At 41.9% G+C, this 18,172-nt stretch overlaps 2 protein-coding genes across 3 annotated transcripts in view; one reads left to right on the top strand and one right to left on the bottom strand.

The window, feature by feature from the left end:
- Positions 1–18,172, top strand: part of LOC127359522 (GTPase IMAP family member 7-like) — a 245,257-nt gene that overhangs the window by 143,751 nt on the left and 83,334 nt on the right. The window lies entirely within an intron of this gene.
- The window catches only part of LOC127359529 (LIM zinc-binding domain-containing Nebulette-like), a 29,320-nt gene that overhangs the window by 6,507 nt on the left and 4,641 nt on the right, over positions 1–18,172 (bottom strand). The window lies entirely within an intron of this gene.

Genomic DNA, 18,172 nt, shown 5'->3' with positions numbered 1-18,172 from the left:
GGAAAGGAGAAAACCACAAACACACAGATTAAAGCCTGGAAAGATAGATTCTCGTGTTAATTTGTGATATGGTTTGTAGCTGCTCTGATCAGTGACCAGTTCTGAAACTACCTCTAACCTCTGGAAGTCTATAACATCTCGCTCTTGAACGCCCTTTAAAGGTGCGTTTATTCAGCCCGGATTCACCACATCTGTCACTGAGTCTTTTGAGATCGAGAAGGACAAAAGGAAATGTTTCTCCTCAAATCTGAAACAAAGAAATTGTTTTGATCTCATCTTAAGAGGACAAAAAGCACTCAGCAACCAGTCATAACATGTTTCTGCCTCTGTAATGAGTCATTTTCTTTATAAATGTTCAGCTCTTTTTAACAATAACGGCTCCAGCCTGAAAAATGTCACAGGCCTTTCCATCATTAGAGTAACCTTAATGAGTTAATGACCCACCAAGACGCTGACATTAGCAGGAACAATGACCCATTGAGAGGCTGACAAATGGAAATACCTCTCTTTATCTCACTTGACCTTTCACTCTCTGGTTAATGACCTTAAAATATATATATTAAGTTCTCTGTATCTAAAACTGCCTCAGTCAGTTTGGATTTAAAGGTTTTTGTCAGTATGAGAAACAATGGAGCAGACACAGTGAGTGACTACAGTATGAGGTTGTTGGATGGGAGATGTACAGTAGGTGGGAAACACTCCCACACTCCACCTCTAGGAACTTTTGAAGGTATTTTTATAAGCAGTGTTTAGACCAGGACCCTCTGCGGCTCTTGATATGATGATATTCTGCCAAGAAACAAACCATAGGTATTTAGTCTTTGTGTATTTTTCCCTGGAATTGACCAAATACTCATCCAGTCCCTCAAAACTGACTCCAATCACATGTAACACCTTCCAAACTCTTTGGACACTAAACCTGTTCAACCAAAGGGTTAGTGGAGCCACAGGAATTAACAGTTAGAACTGCAAACTCTCACGAAGCATTGACTGCAGAGCAGAGAGCCTTTCTGCATCTGGAAATACGACAGAGGAACCACATTTATTCCCTGGTTTCTCCAATTATATCAGACGTACATTAAGTTCCTGAGCTCCTGAATGGTTCCTTGGAAAAGTTCTTGCAGTGGAAACATCGTCATCACGTTGACACAATCAATCAGTGAGTTCAGTGGTAACCAGTACATATAAAAACAAGTCTATTATAAAGTCAAATATGCGACAGGCTTTCAGACACACAGCTCTTTTAGATGCACAGAAGTCAGAAATAGTGTCCGTAATAGGTGTACATGAAGGGGTGCCATAAACAAAATCACTACTAAGGGGTCAACAGAAACATTTTAATTATTAATTCCTACATTTTACAAGCAGATGTTTCATATTTCAGTAATAAAAAATACTGCTGTAGCCTTACATCAGACTTCACCGTACATTACCTTGAACAGTACCTTATTAAAAAGGTGACTGTGGGACTGTTACAGCTGACTCATACTCAAACTGCTGCTCAACTTACTGGCTCACTTGTGGAGCTGTTTTTGGTCTGCAGTGGGTGGACGCGACAAAAACACAACACGAAGGATATTTAACAAAGATGAAGGTGAATCACAGACACAAAGGCAGCTAGACAAACATGAGTCATTATAAGACCTCAAAGGAAAAACACTAAAAGTCTCAGAACAACAACGCAAATAACAGCTATAACACCTCTGAGTTTAAACAAAAAGAACTTTGTGACGTGATCTGTCCGAATGTCGTCAACCGTCTCCCTCTTGCGAACTAACGATTATATTCATTACAGATTAATGTGCTGTTTCGTTTCTCAATTAACTGATCAATCGCTGGGGCAACAAAGGAATCACTACCTTCCAAGCTGGAAGTCCTAAACTGCAAACACATCCAACAACATATATTATTGAATGTGCATTACTTTAAATTCCAGCATTTTATCAGTGTTAATTTTGGTTATTTAAAATCAATCAGAGCAAACTTTAAAGGATCTTATTTACTGTGATTCAGTCGTCTTTTGCAGCTGGAAGCTTGACAGAGGCCTAAAGTTTGTTGAAGCCAATTTGCTCATTTGAAAAACAAGTGAGAACTTTGGATGGAAACATGCCTTTGTGTTTCCCACCCTTCGACACATAAAAGATGTCTCCACATGCTCCTACTGCACAAAAAAGCTGCCATCTTTCTTCCACTCGGAGCCAGAGTCTGCGCAGTAGTGATCGGTGTTGGCGCAGCGGTATCGAAGTCCCGCCCATACACCTGGCGGACTCAATCGCGATCAGGGCTCAGCTGTCAATCATGACGAATAACTAATTAAAACCAAACTGATCAGGAAATAAACAGTTAAGCAAACATCAGCATGATAAGAACTACCAGAAACCATCTTTGGGGAAAATGTATTTAATGTTTAGTTTGTCCAACTGCTAACATTGAGGCTTTATGGGCTATACCACAGTCAGCCACCAGGGGGTGACTGAGATGTTTTGGCTTCACTTTTGGAGAGCTGTCATGTCGTCTATATTTATATGTGTCAGTGGTTTCTCCTTTGTGTATTAACTTGTGAAAATAAAATGAATCTTCCCTCTGTGTTAGTGAACTGTTGTTGTTGTTGTCGCTGTATAAAATAAATGTCTGTGCAGGCGAGCGAGAGGTCCAGCATTGTTTCACACATGAGAATTTACAATTAACGACCAAAATGTCCAGATTGAGTCAGCTGTAGTGGCGGCTTGTAGCTGCTGGTGACTCTTCTGTGATCTCTGAGCAGATTAGAAGCACCGGAGGAGCTCTTGACACACAGGAGAGACACACAGCGTCCACTCGCTCTGAACAGTGTCCCTCAGAGCTGGCTGATTCACTGTGTGTGTGTGTGTGTGTGTGTGTGTGTGTGTGTGTGTGTGTGTGTGTGTGTGTGTGTGTGTGAATCATCGATGCCAGCAGCATATTCAGCAGCACAGTTTGACCACTCCACCGAACTGTCCTTCACTCCTCTCTTCCTCCCACTTCACCTCTTTCTTCCGCCCACTCTCATTTTCACATCCACTCTCTCTCTCTCTCTCTCTCTCTCTCTCTCTCTCTCTCTCTCTCTCTCTCTCTCTCCCACACACATTGTATCAATCTCAATTTCAATTTAGAGGGCTTTTATAGCATTAAATCATGCTGCCAAGGTAAAATGTCACATATAGAATATAAATACTCAGTAATAAAAGGGAATATGTCTGTGCTTCTGTCGTCTTCTCCCATAAGGGTTCGGTTTCTGGTTGAATTCAAGGAAGAAACTTGAATCCACGTGGCCAAATACACATTAATGCAGCCTTGAAGAAAGGAAAGTTAATGAAAGAATATCTATTCTGAGCGCTTGTCTTCAAGAATATATAAAAATTGTGTTTTTTTATGGCCTGAACTTCCTGTACTGTGAACAGATGAGGAGGAGCTGTAACACTGTACTGTCCCCCTCTGACCCCTGAGTCATCCTGGAGGTCAACCACAATACGGAGACTATGAGAGAAACCTAACACCTCCATACACACACACACACACACACACACACACACACACACACACACAGATATGTCCCCATCCTACCAGGTGAATCAGTTGTTACCTGACACCAGATTTATAAATGACAGTCCTGAAGTTACAAACAGCGTCATTATATTGTTGTTTCCTGTCGTCAGTCGTAATCATGATAATAATCACTAACAGTCCGCTGTGGTCTGAACATGTCTGCGTCTTTGAACCGATGATTAGCAGGAGATCATAAACAGTCATCACAATCTCTACTCGTGCGTCCGTCTGTCTCCGCAGTGTGTTTGTCTCTGCAGTCAAAGTACATAATGAGTCTGTTATAGTTAGAAAACACACACAAAGCACCAAACAGGAGTTCCCTTAAATCTTTAACTGTCACTGCTTCTGTCTCTCTCTCTGTGGAAGATCTCATCAGGACACTCTTTCTCTTTTCCTTCTTCCTGCACTGGTAGGGCTCAGCCACTGACACTCTCATGTCTTTCATTAATCTGGAAATGATTCTCTAACTTCATCATTTTGTTTTATTCTTCAACTTTTCTTTCTCAATCTTTTGCTCCTCTACTTTTTACTTTGTCTCTTTCTGTTTTTGTGTTTTTCGGGCATCTCACTCTTTAGTCTCTGCGACACAAACAGAGAACGACTTCCTGCGGAGACTTAGTTACCCTGTCAGAGACCACGACAGGAAAACACAGCCAGAGGCAACACTGTGTGTGTGTGTGTGTCTGTGTGTGTGTGTGTGTGTGTGTGTGTGTGTGTGTGTGTGTGTGTGTGTGTGTGTGTGTGTGTGTGTGTGTGTGTGTGTGTGTGTGTGTGTGTGTGTGTAAAAAACAACCAACAGTCCCTTTGTTTCATTTCTGTTACTCATAGTTTTACTCTTACATAAACTCACACGCACATACACACACACACACACACAAACTAATTTCGTCCTTAAGTTTCACTTCACCTGTTACCGTCGCTACTGGCAACCACAGATGCTTTGTTCGTTCGGTGCAACCCAATCCTTTGAGACAAAGAGCTGCTCTGTGGGATATTTTACACACACACACACACACACACACACACACACACACACACACACACACACACACACACACACACAGAGCTAGCCAAGGTAACTCCGTGCTGGCTGGACAAGCAGCTCAGGACAATAACTCAGTTTGTGTGGAGTCTTTTAACAGCCAGCTGACGTCCAGACGCCTGCAGCAAACAGGCCTGTCTGCTCGGCTCTTTACGTAATTTGGGTTTCTAACGAGCACACGACAACAAAATCAAACTCTGCTCAAACCACTAAAACTTCTGTTGTTACCGATGCACTTCCAGAAAGTTGGAGGACTAGAAAGATTCACATTAAAGCAAAACAGCAAAAATCGTTGCTGAAGAAGCCAAAGTATTCCTGAATTTCAGGGGTCAAGCTTCAATATCACCAGAGACTACACTTCCTCTAATGATCTTCTCCAAGATGACACTGATGACATCGCTCTGACGTCATCAGGGTCAAGACATTTTATTTTATTTTTATTTTTATTTAGTTTAGTTTTTACAATCTGAACAGTCCTCGCCATTAACAGTAAACAGACTTTGACATGTAAAGAAAACTGGTATTATTTTACAGTCGGTTATTATTATCTGGTATTCACTCAGAAAGATGGAAAAAAATGAAGTTATTACTTAGTAAGTACATGGAAACCTACCAGGAAACTATATGATCGCTCTGTTCAAAGCAACAAATCAGAAAATTTATTACACTTAGTTGTACGTTGGCTGTTGTTCCAATATCCAAAGTGGCAGCTGATTTAAGTACATAAATATAATGAATAAAAACAAAAAAAGGAATAATTAATCTCAATATGAATACATCGCTGAACACAGCCCCTTTAAAGTGACTTTGTTGTTTAATTATATCTTTAAAGATGCTGCTTTTTAGCCAGCTGAGCGACATCAGCTCTCCCCTAGAGATTAATGAGATGAGCTCATCAGCAACAACACGGAGAGAAAACCAACAGGACGAGATGACAGGTGACCTCTGGGAAGCGTAGTGCGGAAATACAACAGTAAAGAGCGGCAAAGGCGAAAGTAAAAACACAAATCTGAAAGATGCAACATCGTCTAAAATCGAGCTTTTGATCTCAACTCTGTCGGATAAAAAAGAATTAAACTTTTTAATTTAGCCTTTGAACGGATTTGTGCTGAATGTAAATTAACTGCAACCTTGATGATACGCGATAAAACCTGAAAGGAGGTGGAAATGAATGGGTTTATGTAACAGTTTCACTGTGTGTGTGTGTGTGTGTGTGTGTGTGTGTGATCATTCAATACGCACACTTTCTAGGATAAAAACTAATTACACACACTGCTTAACAAACACTAAGGTGTCTCGTACCTTACTCATCTATGAAATGGACTAAATATAACCTCTGCCAAAAAAAACAGGAACAAACGCACACATGCTACATTCAAGCACACTCACTCACACACACACACACACACACACACACACACACACACACACACACACACACACACACACACACACACAGTCCTTTAAACTGTTTCCAATAATACCTTCAGACACATCCTGCCTTTCTCTTACCGCTTGGTAAAGACACCAGATTTACAATACACCAGTGTGTGTGTGTGTGTGTGTGTGTGTGTGTGTGTGTGTGTGAGAGAGTGGGTGTGTTGTGGATACAGATTTAGATTAACCATTGTCTATAATGTTGCCGTGGCATTTGGCAAACAACGACAGTCTCGGGAGCAGTGACGCACACAAGTCTAACTGAGCATTCAGACGCACAGTCAGTGTGTGTGTGTGTGTGTGTGTGTGTGTGTGTGTGTGTGTGTGTTGGTGTGTGTTTGTGTGTGTGAGAGAGAGAGAGAGAGATCCAAAGAAAAGCAACCTCATCTATGCAGGTTTAAATCCAAAAAATGTGTTGCATGTCACATATGCACCACTTTAGGGTGAGATGAACTGCAGTGATTATGTTTCAGGTTCGGTCCAGACTTTCTGACCTGAGTTGGTATTATCGAGCTCATCAGAGCTGAAATTAGAAACTTTTTGGTTTCATCTGTCACAGAACCTCAGAGCTGTGGTCATCTTCGTGTCACTTAAGTTAAAAAACATGAAGAGTAAAACACTTTCACTAAGAAACAAACATCTATAGAGAACCTTTTTAAATTACTCCTGCAGCATAATTCAGTTTTACATTGCTGAAGTACCAAAAAACTGCAGTTCCTCTAACATCCACTAGAAGCTGGCTCCAGCAGTGATTCAATCTCCATAAGACCCCAAATTAAAATGTCCAACTTTACAGCAGTAATATTTACAGCCTTTTGGTCTCTAGAGCTAAATTCCCCATTAGTGACAACCGTGCAGGGGTGAATTTTTATATAACTCTTTAAATGATGTTAAGGCTTAAAAGTATGCATAAGTAAGGGCGTGGTTGCTTTGAGTGACAGGTGTTTTTAGTAACTGGGCTTCATTCAGCTTCACCTCTTTGCCCATTTTTGGATCAGCTGGAGCCGGTGGAGTCAGGATGGGCGATTTCCATCCATCCATCCATATATCCATCTATAAACAAAGTACTGGAAGTGGAACATTAATGTGTGCATCAAATTTCATAGCATCCCAACAATAGTTTCAGTCTGGACCAAATGGTGGACCGACCGACAGACACTGAGCCATGCCAGTAGCACGAGCTCAACATTTCCTCTCTTTTTCCAAAGAACAATCATTTACAGACTTCTCTTCTATAATAATCTATAATAATAATTCTAATATATCTGAGTGAAACACTTCTCATGCTGTTTTAGTAACAGTGTTGCTGTTGTCCACTGGACGCGTTACATCCGTTTTCTCCTGCCTGTGATGGAAACAGCTTCCTGATGCCAGGTGGAGCAGGAGGCACGGCTGTTATCATGGCTGTCACTGCAGCTAAAACCACGCTGGCTGCATGATGGGGGGGTTGAGCCAGTGACACCACAGTCCTCAGTCCCCCCTCACCATCAACAGCCAGCAGCAGCACATGGACAGGAGGACGGCGCCACGTGTTCAGCTACCAACAACCACAACACCACAGAGCCTGAAGTTTCTCTACAAACTGACATAAAGCAACATGGATGCTCTTTTGGTGAATCACAGCGAGTGAGACGGATGAAGAGGAGGAAGAGAGGGCAGGGATGACAGCTGAATGTGTGTGTAAGTGTGTCTGTATGCATGTATGTGTGTGTGTGTGTGTGTGTGTGTGTGTGTGTGTGTGTGTGTGTGTGTGTGTGTGTGTGTGTGTGTGTGTGTGTTCTTGCTGGTCAGTCTGGCCACTGTCCATCTTCCTGCCTAGGTGTTGATGAAACTCTCAGTGTGGGCTCAGGGCAGATTTTGGCTCCTGTAAACCTTGCTGACAGTTCAGCAGCACAACAGACAAATATTAAAGGGAACACACTGAATGTAGTGCGAAGTGTATTATCGTCACAACAAAGTGTGTGTTCTCTACAGTTTACAAACATACAGGGACTATTTTTACTGTATGAATAGAATACTAAAACTACATGAAAATATACATGTCAAAAGTTTATGTAGGTTGCTGAGTATGAAGCTGCACGGTCATGGTTTCTTTCATTGGACATACACTCAGTGATCTCCAGCAGCAGTTAGTAAAGATATTAAATCATCACTTAATCTTTGAGCTACATTAATGAAAAGCTTTAAAAAATGTCAAACATGGCAGCAAAAAAGACAGCGGGGAAGTGTTGAAGAGGAATAGAGGTCTAACTCTGTGGAAGCAAGGTCTCTCTCTCTCACACACACACACACACGCACACACATCTCTTCATTATATCCCAGCTGACAGCAGTCTGAGGTGCTCTGTGTGTGTGTGTGTGTGTGTGTGTGTGTGTGTGTGTGTGTTCCTGCTGTAGCATCATCCTCCATTAACCAGCGTCCCTCTGAGCTGACTCTGCTCTGCTGAGGTCCTGACATCATCACAGCCATGTCGGCTCCTCTTTGGCACCGCTGCCGGCTATATAACCCGTGTTAAAGGAGCAACTCCACCAGCTCTGAGTGAGGAGTCAGAGGGTTGAGGTTGTTAATCAGGCAGAGAGGGTGTAACTGAAGATTATATCAATTTGTGTTTGTGTGGTAAATGCTCTGGTTTTTGCCCTGCACTCCATCTGCATTTTATCGTAATTTCATCGTGACTAACTTTATTTATAACATAGAAGAAAAGCCCACCCAACCAGTCTGTCTGCCTGATGTTCAATTAGCCGAGCCAATCAGGGTATATCCGACCAATCATAAGAGGGCCTGAGCCTTCTGTAGAAATCAACTCAAGAGGAGAGTAAAGCTCCTCAGGAAACATTATTTGGGCTTAAGTCAGGATAGCTGTTTTTCACTTGTCGCCCACAATTCTGTGGAAGTGCACAAATAAATAGCTGGAGAACCTGTTCAACGCTGACTGCTGAGATAGTTTGTCCCTCATAAATAAAATATTCACTATGCAGGACACATGCTCTGTTACCAACTAGGAGAAATACCAAACTCGAAGCAACATTTCCTTCCCATTCCTGCTGATGGTGCCGATGAACCAATTAGTAGATCTACAGAAGAGTAACTGTCAACAAAAGTGGTGAATCAACCGTGGAAAAGTGGTGAACATTCGCTGTTTCCTGCTTCACTAATTTTGAGGATTTGCTTTACTTCTCTCTGCTTCAGATGCTAAAAACATCTTTTAGTTTTCGACCGCTGGTTGAGACCACACAGAGTCATTTTTCTCTACTTTTGGACATTTTATAGACTAAGCTGGAACCAGAGAATCAGAGCATTATTATCTATTTAGTAACTTCTTAACATCAGCACAAGTCGTCTATGCTGTAGTCTTTCCCACAATCAGGCGTACAACAAACCCAGACAGCCAGCTGGAGAACGCACTGATCGCTGCAGTCCACCACACTGTGAGCCTGCTCTGCCACCAGTGGCCTAGTTTGACATTAGACACACTGCTGCATCTATACACCCCGAGGCGTGGACTAATGCAGTGTATGAGTGTGTAATATATGTGTGTTGCAGCAGGGCGACAGTGTATCTGCTTGCACTCCACATCGCCGCAGCCACCGGGGTCAATCAGAATCACCTTCATCATCATTTCCTTCCACCGTTAAAGAACGGTTGGACTGCCGCCGTCTTAAACCAACTGGTTCTTATTCCACATGTGTATTCTCCACACCGGGTCTCGTCTCCACCCCCGCTGTGAGAAGGTGAGCAATCAGCAGTTCCAGTCGGGAGCGTGTCGCCTCCGTATCATAGCTGTTTGGTATTCCTCGCCGGCTGTATCACTCTGGAAATTAAAACTTCAGCACATGAAAGCTGAGAGAGGCTGCTACCTGACATCTTCTGCCATCTTTTATTATTATCAACTAACCACAATGAAGCACGGATCAAATAAGTTTAACGTGTTCCTCAAAGGCAACACGGTGAAGAAGATTTAAAGATAGGATCTAATGTTTCCTAGAAAAGCCCAAATACTGCCGCTTGGTCAGTGACCCTCCGCTTCAAAATGTGACCCCCCGGAGCATCTTTTCTGGAAAAAGCAAGAACATTTGCAGATGGAGGTGGTTGGTTGGGTGGATGGATGGCTCAAACAGACACAGGATTTTAACCCATGAGCTCGCTGCTCATGTCTAGTGTGAAACCACAAGTAACAAACGTCTCTGAAGTTACATCAGGTAGCCTTTTATGTTTTATTTATGTACGAAACATAACTTACAACCTTTTGTGCCTAAACTTTAACGAAACCCCAAACGTTTCACAATATTAAACATACCAGCTTTATTTTGAAAGTGTAACTGGATGTTGCATATTTATTATGTCACCTGAACTCTGATATGACTGCTGTGTCTGATTTGGACCACATATGAAAGAAGCAATCACACTATCATGACAAAAATGAACATATGAGCAAAAACAGATCAGATTTGGATCCCTTCTTGCCTGCAGTGTGAACGGAGCCCCTGTAGCGGAGGGCCACTGACGAAGCGTCGGTACTCGACGAGTTGCTGTGTGTAACGGATCTAAAAGCCTGGAGTTCTGTGCCTACTCATGTTTAATTACTCCACCTTCATCAGCAACATTAAATGCCTATACCCACCACTCATTCTTTTCTGTTGGTGGCAGCCCCTGATAAAAGGCCATGACAAATGAGGGGAGTTAATTCAGGCTGTGCTTATTTAAGTAAGAGATATTATCAGCCAGAGGATTTAATAGCTGGCTGCCGGGCTGATCAACGGCTGCGATTAGAGGAGTTCAGAACAGAAGCGTCCGTCTAAAGCTGCGTCTTAGAGAGAGAAATGATGGAGTAAGCTATCTGCAGAGGCGTTACAACGCGAACTTCTTAAAAGTGAGGAGATTTGTTAACAGATGTATAATGTTTGGCCTTATTTCCTCTTTAAAAAGACCCTAAAAGTACTTCCACACAGTCGGAATTAGGCCTCTCTCTCTTTTTATCTTATGACCCAAAATAATCAGCTCTCTAATCACTGGGACTGTTCCCAAATCCCCACCTCAAATCTGTGGCAATCAGGCTCGTCACATCAATTTATCACCCAGCTTTCCTTTATCGTCCTTGGATCATCTCTCGCTTTATCGAGGAAGCTGGAATTTTCTGTTTTTATTTCTTACGTTGCATCCCGCAAACAGATGAACGTCAGTCTTTCATCCGGTGATACAAGCTTCATCCACATTCCCCCTAATATTCTTCATAAAGAAGCCGATCACCAAGGGTAAAGCTAGACTCAGATCTCTTTATGGTCCACTAATGAAATCATAGACCACCTTTCATTTACAACAAATTTCACTTAAAACTAATTTCAAACACTGGATTATTGATAGATCGATAATATATGGATTATGGATAACATTATGGGGTGTCACGATTCACAGTTCAGTTCCATTTGACATTGATTTTGGTTTTATTGTAGTCTTTTTTGGGATAAATGACTTAGAAGTTGTTTCAATAATTGCATTTATTTGAGTAACAATAACTTAGAATTGGGAACAAACCATAAAAAAGTCACTAGAAAAAAGAGCTGTTAAGTGTGTATTTACAGCCAGTGTTTGGTTTGTCCATTCTGGGATACTGTAGAAACATGGCGGACTCCATGGAAAGCAACCTGTAGATTCTCATTCTGAGGTAACATTCAGCTGATTATACACGAATGAAAACACACATATGAATATTATATTCCACTTTCTGAATGTTACTCACTGGACTCACTACTGCCTCCAATTTCCCTCTTAACAGGAAGAGGAACCAAATTCTGGACTTCCTCGAGAAACAAAAACAAGAATGTGCACACCAAACAAAAAATATGAATATCAATATTGTTTTCGGCGACCGTCACAGCGATCGATCCCACGAAGCCCACGCCTCCAGGTGACGCTGGGGCCGAGTGGACACCGAAACCTTTGTCTCCGCTTCATGGAGACGAGAGTCTCATTCAGCAAACTGCAGCGTTTTTATAAAAGAGTTTTACATCTTTATTAAGGAGCTGACAGGAGACGGTGGTGTCCTTAACAGTTCGTCTTTATCACGCTGACAGAGGAGAGGAGAGGTGGAACCAAGAGGGGAGAGAAAGGGAGAGGAGGGGAGAGAAATTAAAGGAAGGAAAGGTTAGAAGAGGACCAGAGGGGAGAGTGAAAAACGAAGAGAAGAGAAGAAAAGAAAAGAGAAGAGAAGAAGGGAGAGGACAGGAGGAAGGTTGTGTAGAGAGAAGACCTGAACAGGGCAGAAGTTTAACTCAACCTCCTTTTCTTTTGTTCCTCTCTGTCTCTTATCGTCTCTTCTTAACATGACAGAGCATTTGATAAAACAACAACAACAACAACAACAACAACAACAACAACAACAGGCTGAAGAGGAGTGAACACAGAGAGCCGTCCCATCACCACAGTAGTTCTAACACCATGACACAGTCTCCAGTGCTCTGTCCTCGCTGTCCTCCGTCTTTCTCTTCACTCATTCATGCGTTAACGCTCTCAGCTGGCCTTCAATAGAGCCATTTCTCATCCCTCCGTCCTCTCTTCCTCTTCCTCTCTCTCTCTCTGAGAATCCCAGTCCCACTCTGCCTCTCGAAATTCTTCACGTCTATTTATTTACTTTTTTAAAAACTGTGCTGAACCCGGTCTTTGTTTGGCGTCTGTTCCCGTCCTCGTCCCCCTTTCAGCAGATTCCCGGCTCGAACCATGAAAGATTAGAAGGAGTGTTACATAAGTTTCTCGTCAGATCTTTCAGCAGCTCTCTCTCTCTCTCTCTCTCTCTCTCTCTCTCTCTCTCTCTCTCTCTCTCTCTCACAATCTTTGTTTCTCACAGTTGGATTTATTCTCAGTCTCCTTTCAGTCCTCTCTCTCTTTGGCAGACGTTTGTTTGGTGGTGTTACAGCAGGTTGAGTCCTCTGCTCAGGCTTCATTCACTGACACTTGGTTTTAGGATCAGGAGATGAGGTATCATGACACAGGGGGTATGGATAATCCCAATCTTTACCCTGCAAACTCAGAGATAGTGGTGGTGATTCAGATGTGTTTGCAGATTAAACTCTCCATTAGTGGTGCAACAGCAGAATTTTAAGCTCAGTGATTGGTGGTTGCTTCCAGAAATGTACCTTGTTGACTTCTTTACCCTCCTTTTATGCCAGAACCAGGTATTTTTCGGTAGTGCTGTCTACTAAACCGTCCACTGGAAGAGTCTCAGTCGACGCATTTATCATGAGTTGGAAAAACAATGCTAAACTCGGACGTAGTATTACAGGTGCACTCCTGCTTGGGCTACAGTGATATCTCTATGGCTCTGAGCTGTACTTGCTGACTCGACCTGAACAATTGAAGTAGTAGAGCTCATGACCTACGTGGAACCGAAAGTCCTCGACCCAGAGTCTCTGCCCCTGCAACACCCAAATGCCACCCCGTATCTACCCCTAGACACAATGCTAAACAACAAAAGTCAGAAAGCAGAGCTGTGGAGCTTTTTATAGATCTAAAAGGAGACATTCCCTCTATGACTGTGCACTCATCTTCCACCTGCTCCCTCAGTACTCTCACTTACTCTTGCTAAGATGCTTTAAACGTAAATGGTATCATGTCCTACAGCTGCTGAGCGATCTGTTTCCCTTCCTGCTTTTTCTACCGTCTCACTGAAACAATGAAGACAGAAGTGAGCAGAAATGTTTCTCTCTGTTGCTGCCGAGGAGCACAATAAGACAGCAGTAATCTGGGTTATGTGGGAAGCTGCGTTACATAATCACACAGTCTGTATCACAACAGTCTGAGCTGCTATTAACATTCACACATGTAAAATCATGTTAACACGTCAGTTTACACACAGATGGAGAGCGTGAGAGAAAGAGACCCGAAGGAGAACCTCTTTGGGACTTCAGACTGATCCATCGCATGTTTCTTCATGTACATACACGCAGCTGGTGCGCAGCGTTACATAACCAGCTTTGATTATTACTAATTAGCATAAAGGGTAACTTAATTAAACAAAAATATCTCTCACAGGAAGAAGCCTGCTATGAATCAGACTGTTTCTGTTCTTCTGTGAGCTGGATCTTTGGGGCTCTTTTTCTTGTGTACGACAGGGTTTTTGTTTTCGCTTGTCCTGAGATAACTGATCTGTTACTGATGAAGTCTCTTAGAAAGAGGAAATGTCAAAAGATTTCTTGCCACACTAGCTTTCCTCACATTTTACACACCTTTTTATAGTTGATGTTTTTTTGATGTTTGATCTTTCAAATCAAAAGATGCCAAGGGAAGTATGCGGTGATGTGAATGAACTAGATCCAGTTGTTCATCAAATCAAAGACAAAACCCCAACCAGACCAACCTTCTGGTCCAGGAGGCTAATTCCCCATATATGCACATAAAATTAATTTAATTCAGCTTTTTTTGTTTTTACGTCATTCTTTCTCTCTTTTGTGTTCATTATCGGCGATGTTGACAAGGCAATAAAGTAGTGAAAGTTCTCGTAATGCAACCTTTCAAAATGAACATTTGCATTTGGAGTAGAGCTTGACCTGATATTATGGTCCTATATTGGCCAACCTATCGCATCATATCGTTATCAGCGTACATGTTAACAGCTGTATGTAATGTAATTAATAATTAGCTTCATTATCTATTTATCTGACGATCATTTTTTCTAGATAAATGAGAAAACTATAAAGAAAATCCACTGATGAGAAAACATTAAACTGACTAACTACATCTTGACTTTATACAACTATACAAGCGGTCTGTCTCCACAGAGAGCGGGAAAGAATGGCTCAGACCTGCCATGTTCATATAACAGCTCAGAGGTCATAAGGTATCCTGGTTCACAGACCAGTCATACACTACAGATTAAAACTCATCCCATGACCCGCCATAGGAGTCCATATATAGTTCTACACATGTGTTTCTATGTGGTTTCTGTGTGTCTTCGGCTTGAGAGAACGATGCATTCAGGTGTTTGTTAAAACTTTCTGGTTGTTTTGGTCCTTTCGATAAAGTCAAACATTGAAAGTTTGGTGAGCCTCATGTGCTTCTGTAATCCTTCTCCCCACTCATCCCCCTCCTTTTGGTCAGCCTCCACTATTTGATCTGCAGACTGGATCTTAAGGAGCACGGGACCATGGTCATAAAATCCATAGAAGTTCAATCTGGACTGACACACTGTTAACTTACAGCTGCCCCCCATTCAGAAAGCCAAGTCTGAAGATAACTATGTGCTTTTTTATTATCCCACAGTTTCAAGTGAAAATGTACTCTATCCATGTTTCCATTCATGATGTGTCCAAACGAACAAACAGTGTCCAAACATGACATAAACTTACAGTTTACAGTGAATAGAAACATCCAGCTGTTGCAGACAGACATTATCTGCTAGCAGGCTTCACTTCCACTTTAAATCTCCAACCTCAACTTTGCACACGTATAGCTCACACAAGTAAATTCAGTGTAAATATAAAAAAGTGTTCCTTTTTCTTTAATAAGATTTTATTGACACCAGTCTGAACACAGAGTTATAGCACGTTTTGGACTCTTTCTTCTTGCAAGTGTCCAGCAGCGTAGACAAATAAGTTTGACGTCACTGTTTTGCCAGACTGCCGGTTCTTGATTCCCATCCCTAATACGGCCTACACATTCCTAAAGGTGAGGAGGGACCCCGACCCTCCTGAGAAAACATTATCACTCCTACTTAAACCTCAGTAGTTAATGCAGTGAAAATTACAGCAATATTGTTATTACTTATTGTAGTGAGAAAACACTGATCTTAGGAAAGAAATCTACTTCAGCCTCAAATTGTAACTGAAGCAGAAAGCAGAAATGTTTATTCACCTGCAATGAATCTAATCTTTGCACTTTACTAACCCCAACTCTTGTCACTGACCCACTGGACCAGGATGTTTCTCTGTACTCTGTTTTAGGAGGCTTGTCTAGATAATAAACCTGTATCCTAAGGAAAATGTTTTCCCCGTTCCTCCTCCTCACATTTAAAAGAACACAGTTCAACAGCAGCGACTACAACAAGACCAGGAAGTGCAGATTCTAGTGCAGATGTTTTTTTACGATCCAAGAACCTCAAGAATGAACTGAAGCAGCTACAGAAGAAATGAACAGAGAAGTCATACAGGGCAGAACCGTTATTGTTGTCGACCGCAGCCTCTGCTCCGTCGATGGAGACGGATCAGACGCACGACACAAAAAGCCAAGAAAAACAAAGCTGCCGTGCTTTTGGACAACACACACCAGTTGTATCGCACTGCAAACGAGGAGCGTCAGAGGGAAGCCGGAGCCTCGTGGAGACACTCTTTTAATTACAGGACGCTGGTTTGTACACTGAGCGCTACATGTTACACTGAGGCACAAAAGCAAAAAGCCCTCACTGATGAGTAAGAAACCCCTGCAGGAAGTCTGGTATCTGCACAGCAAACAAACCTGTCAGACTGACCTCACACACAGACACACAGACACACAGACACACAGAGGACACGAGAGCCAGCAGGCAGCAGTGGAAGAGCTCAGTACACACTGAATGTCCCAGAGAACGACGACCAAACACTGGCTTCATCTCCTCTGTGCACTCTGTTCTTTATACTATTTCACATTAAAAGACATTGATTTTTATTTAATAAAATATCTATTAATGCACAATCTAAAGCCTTGAAATGACCAGTAAAGCAATAAAGTATTTAAATGTAAAGCAAGTTTTGATATTTATTTGAAATGTTCTGTTTTTATTTAACAAATAACCAAAATGATTATGATTGATTTGACAATTAATTAATTGTTTTTTGTCTAACAAATCACTGAACAAATTATTAAAATAGTATATTTTTAGTGTGGACAAGATCCACGTTTAAATTTAATTTTCAATTTCAATTTTAATTATTCAACTTTTATTTTAACTGGGAAATAAATAATAACAATAAAAAAGATATGCCAACAATTTTAATATTGCTTCCTTTTCAAAACTAAATATTTAAAACACTATACACTGTAAAATTAAACATGAACATGTTAAATATTCACAGAGATAGTTCTCTAATGTTCTGTTGCAGCAGTGAGACACAGTTACAGCAGTTGTTTCAGCGATGCACCAGTGTGACGGTACATGAAGACTTCACATCATACGGGAAATTAAACGTGGTACCCCGGTTCATCCGGTACATTGCCCGGCACTGCAGCACACACTGAGTAACTTCTAATGCAGAAGTTGAGGTAATAAAGTTTGGAAAGTCCCCATCGAACCTGAAACATGTGACTCAAAACTTTCAGTTTTCTTTTAAAGCAGTTGTGTTAAGTGGAATAAATAACCCTGCAGGTCCTTACTGACCTGCTGTGACATTCCTCAGCAGAGGGCAAACACACTCCAACACAGTGTGTGAAAAAAAACCCACTCTGAGGCCATTAGCTCCAGTGTGTGAGACAGCGAGCAGGGTTGGCCTGAATTAACCTACAAAGCTGTGAATACTGGAGAAAAAACGTCGCTGTGTGCTCTGCTGCTTTGTTTTTATATCTACAACATAAAGGTGCAGCATGTAAGTGAAGTCACTGTACAATCAAACAACCTTCAGTACGAATGAATGCAGAGAAATCCATCACGCACATCAAAAGTGAATAACAATAACCATTATTATTGTAGGTTACTGTAAATCGAGCAGCTCGCTTGCTGAGATTCAGGTCTCATAAACACATAAACCTTAAGTTTGCACCTGTTTCTTAATAAACTGTGAATTTATATTGAAAACGCCATATTTCTGCGTGAATCCCATCATCCACGTTCTCTGAAACTTGGACTACAGACGGGGGGGACGTTTGAGCCGCGGCTGGCAGCGTTACCACAGGGTTGCTGTTTGTTTTCAGGAGGGCGAGTGGAAACAAAGACGGTGTGTTCCACGAGCTGAGAGGAAACGCCTTTTTAACCTCGCAGGGTCAAAGGTCACTTTAACCCCTCTGTCAGTAAGTCCACTGTTGTGAGTGTGTGTACCTGTATATATCTGAGTGTGTGTGTGTGTGTGTGTTTGCAGGGCCAGTAAGTGCTGGTTTGTCTGACAGGAGGGTGAGGTGGACAGAGTGTGTGTTTGTTCTCTTTCACTGCTGGCTGTGATTCAAAAGCTCTTT

Source organism: Dicentrarchus labrax, unplaced genomic scaffold, assembly GCF_905237075.1.
Source record: "Dicentrarchus labrax unplaced genomic scaffold, dlabrax2021, whole genome shotgun sequence".
Taxonomy (NCBI): domain Eukaryota; kingdom Metazoa; phylum Chordata; class Actinopteri; family Moronidae; genus Dicentrarchus; species Dicentrarchus labrax.
The sequence above is the reverse complement of the archived record's forward strand: the minus strand, read 5'-3'. Positions and strand labels throughout refer to the sequence as shown.